Genomic DNA, 4,733 nt, shown 5'->3' with positions numbered 1-4,733 from the left:
GAAATACAGTTTTGCAGATTAAAAACAAAAACGTACATATTAGAAATACTTAAACTTTTCAAGAAGAAATAACGCATCGTACAAAATTATCTAGTATTTCCTAAACAACACGTTGTAACTCGAAATGATTTGGTGTGGCGTGTATGTCAAAGCGTGTAGCCTCAAAAGAGAACCCATAGGAGAATTTTCTCTCGATAAAATATGTCAGAATACCATGTTTTAAGGAAATCCAGCATTGTGCGAAATTATCTTGTTTTTTCTAAACAACACGTTGTAGCTCGAAAAGCTATGGTGTTGCGTGTATGTCTAAGCATGTAGCCTCAAAAGAGAACGAACAGGACAGTTTTCACTCGAAAGAACATGTAAGAATACCACGTTCTAAGGAAATACAGTGTTGCAGGGTAAAGACAATACGTACGTATTAGAGATACTTAAACTTTATGAGAAGAAATAACGCATCATGCAAAATTATCTTGTTTTTCCTAAACAACACGTTGTAAATCGAAAAGATATGGTGTTGAGTGTATGACTAAGCGTGTAGCCTCAAAAGAGAATGCACAGGAGAGTTTTCTCTCGAAAAAATATGTCAGAATACCACGTTTTAAGGAAATCCAGCATCATGCGAAATTATCTTGTTTTTCCTACACTACATGTTGTAACTCGAAAAGCTTTGGTGTTGCGTGTATGTCTAAGCGTGTAGCCTTAAAAGAGAATGCGCAGGAGAGTTTTCACTCAAAAGAATATGTAAGAATGCCACAGTGTTGCAGTGTAAAGACAAATACGTACATATTAAAAAAACTTAAAATTTATGAGAAGAAATAACGCATCGTAAAATATTATCTTGTATTTCCTAAACAACACATTGTAACTTGAAAAGATTTGTTGTTGCGTGTATGTCTAAACGTGTATCCTCAAAGAGAACCCACATTAGAGTATTCTCTCAAAAAAATATGTCAGAATACCACGTTTTAAGGAAATCGCGCATCATGTGAAATTATCTTGTTTTTCCTAAACAACTTGTTGTAACTCGAAAATCTTTGGTGTTGCGTTTTTCTCTAACCATGCAGCCTCAAAAGAGAATGCACAGGAGAGTTTTCTCTCGAAAGAATATGTAAGAATACCACGTTTTAAGGAAATACAGTGTTGCAGAATAAAGACAAATATGTACGTATTAGAAATACTTTAACTTTACAAGAAGAAATAACGCATCGTGCAAAATTATCTTGTATTTCCTAAACAACACGTTGTAACTCGAAAGGAATTGGTGTTGCGTGTATGTCTAAACGTGTAACCTCAAAAGAGAACCCACAGAGGAATTTTCTCTGGAAATAATACGTCATAATACCACGTATTAAGGAAATCCTGCATCGTGCGAAATTATCTTGTTTTTCCTAAACAACACGTTGTAACTCGAAAAACTTTGGTGTTGCGTGTATGTCTAAGCGTGTAGCCGCAAAAGAGTATGCACAGGAGAGTTTTCTCTCGAAAAAATATGTAAGAATACCACGTTATAAGGAAATACAGTGTTGCAGAGTAAAGACAAATACGTACGTATTAGAAATACTTAAAATTTACGAGAAGAAATAACGCAGCGTGAAAATTATCTTGTTTTTCCTAAAGAACACGTTGTAACTCGAAAAGATTTTGTGTTGAGTGTATGGTAAAGCATGAAGTCTCAAAAGAGAATGCACAGGAGAATTTTCTCTCAAAAAATACATCATAATACCACGTTTCACGGAAATCCTGCATCGTGCGAAATTATCTTGTTTTTCCTAAACAATACTTTGGATCTCGAGAAACTTTGGTATTGCGTGTATGTCTAAGCATGTAGCCGCGGAAAGAGAATGCACAGGAGACATTTCTCTCTAAAGAATATGTAAGAATACCACATAATAAGGAAATACAGTGTTACAGAGTAAAGACACATACGTACATATTAGAAATACTTAAACTTTACCAGAAGAAATAACGCGTCATGCAAAAGTATCTTTTTTTTTCCTAAACAACACGTTGTAACTCGAAAAGATATGGTTTTGCATGTATGACTAAGCGTGCAGCCTCAAAATAGAACGCACAGGACAGTTTTCTCTCGAAAAAATTATGTCAGAATACCGCATTTTAAGGAAATACTGCATCATGCGAAATTATCTTGTTCTTCCTAAATAACACGTTTTAACTCGAAAAGCTTTGGTGTTGTGTGTATGCCTAAGTGTGTAGCCTCAGAAGAGAATGCACAGGAGAGTTTTCTCTAGAAAGAATATGTCAGAATACCACGTTACAAGGAAATACAGTGTTGCAGAGTAAAGAAAAATACATACATATTAGAAACACTTAAACTTTACGAGAAGAAATAACGCTCCGTACAAAATTATCTTGTATTTCCTAAACAACAAGTAGAAATTCGTAAAGATGTGGTGGTGCGTGTATGTCTAAGAATGTAGCCGCAAAAGAGAATGCACAGGAGAGTTTTCTCTCAAAAGAATATGTAAGAATTCCATGTTATAACGGAACACAGTGTTGCAGAGTAAAGACAAATACATATGTATTAGAAATACTTAAACTTTATGAGAAAAATAATGCATCGAGCAAAATTATCTTGTTTTTACTAAACAAAACGTAGTAACTCCCAAATGATTTGGTGTTGCATGTATGACTGAGCGTGTAGCCTCAAAAGAGAACGCCCAGGAGAGTTTTCTCACAAATGAATATGTCAGAATACCACGTTTTAAGGAAATCCAGCATCGTGCGAAATTATCTTGTTTTTCCTTAACAACACGTTGTAACTCGAAAAGATTTGGTGTTGCGTGTATGTATAAGGGAGCAGCCTCAAAAGAGAATGCACAAGAGAGGTTTCTCTCGAAAGAATATGTAAGAATACCACGTTTTAATGAAATCCCGCATCTTGCGAAATTATCTTGTTTTTCCTTAACAACATGTTGTAACTCGAAAATCATTGGTGTTGCGTGTATGTCTAAATGTGCAGCCTCAAAAGAGAACGCATAGGAGAATTTTCTCTCGAAAGAATATGTAAGAATACCACGTTATAAGGAAATACAGTGTTGCAGAGTAAAGACAAATACGTTCGTATTGGAAATATTTAAACTGTAAGAGAAGAAATAAGGCATCTTGCAAAATTATCTTGTTTTTCCTAAACAACACGTTGTAACTCGAAAAGATTTGGTGTTACGTGTATGTCTAAGTTGGTAGCCTCAAAAGAGAATGCACAGGAGTGTTTTCTCTCGAAAAATATGTCAATACACCACGTTTTAAGGAAATCCTGCATCGTGCGAAATTATCTTGTTTTTCCTAAACAACACGTTGTAACTTGAAAAGCTTTGGTGTTGCGTGTATGTCTAAGCGTGTAGCCTCAAAAGAGAATGCACAGGCGAGTTTACTCTCGAAAGAATATGTAAGAATACCACGTGATAAGCAAATACAGTGTTGCAGAGTAAAAACAAATACATACGTATTAAAAATACTTAAAATGTACGAGAAGAAATAACGCATCGTACAAAATTATCTTCTTTATCCTAAACAACACGTTGTAACTCAAAAAAATTTGGTGTTGCTTGTAAGTCTAAATGTGTAGCCTCAAAAGAGAACCCACAGGAGAATTTTCCCTCGAAAAAATATGTCATAATACCACGTTTTAAGAAAATCCCGCATCATGTGAAATTATCTTGTTTTTCCTGAACAACATGTTGTAACTCGAAATACTTTGGAGTTGCGTGTATGTCTAAGCGTGTAGCCTCAAAAGAGAATGAAGAGGAGAGTTTTCTCTCAAAAGAATATGTAAGAATTCCACGTTATGAAGAAATACAGTGTTGCAGAGTAAAGGCAAATACGTAAGTATTAGAAATACTTAAAATTTGTGAGAAGAAATAATGCATCGTGCAAAATTATCTTTTTTTTCCTAAACAACACATTGTAACTAGAAAAGATTTGGTGTTGCGTGTATGTCTAAATGTTTAGCCTCAAAAGAGAACCCACAGGAGAATTATCTCTTGAAAAAAAATGTCAGAATACCAAGTTTTAAGGAAATACCGCATCATGCGAAATTATCTTGTTTTTCCTAAACAACACGTTGTAATTGGAAAAGCTTTGATGTTGCGTGTATGTCTAAGCGTATAGCCTCAAAATAGAATGCACAGGAGAGATTTCTCTCGAAAAAATATGTAAGAATTCCACGTTATAACGGAATACAGTGTTGCAGAGTAAAGACAAATTCATATGTATTAGAAATACTTAAACTTTACGAGAAGAAATATCACATTATGCAAAATTATCTTGTTTTTCCTAAACAACACGTTGTAACTCGAAACGATTTGGTGTTGCGTGTATGACTAAGCATGTAGCCTCAAAAGAAAATGCACAGGAGAGATTTCTCTCAAAAAATATGTCAGAATACCACGTTTTAAGGAAATCCCGCATCATGCGAAATTATCTTGTTTATCCTAAACAATATGTTGTAACTCGAAAAGCTTTGGTGTTGTGTGTATGTCTAAGTGTGTAGCCTCAGAAGAGAATGCACAGGAGAATTTTCTCTCGAAAGAATATGTCAGAACACCATGTTACAAGGAAATACAGTGTTGCAGGGTAAAGACAAATACGTACTTATTAGAAATTCTTAAACTTTACGAGAAGAAATAACTCATCGTACAAAATTTCTTGTATTTCCTAAACAACACGTTGTAACTCGAAAAGATGTGGAGCTGCATGTATGTCTAAGCGTG

Source organism: Apodemus sylvaticus, chromosome 17, assembly GCF_947179515.1.
Source record: "Apodemus sylvaticus chromosome 17, mApoSyl1.1, whole genome shotgun sequence".
NCBI classification, from domain to species: Eukaryota; Metazoa; Chordata; class Mammalia; order Rodentia; family Muridae; genus Apodemus; species Apodemus sylvaticus.
This window is presented reverse-complemented; position numbering follows the sequence as displayed.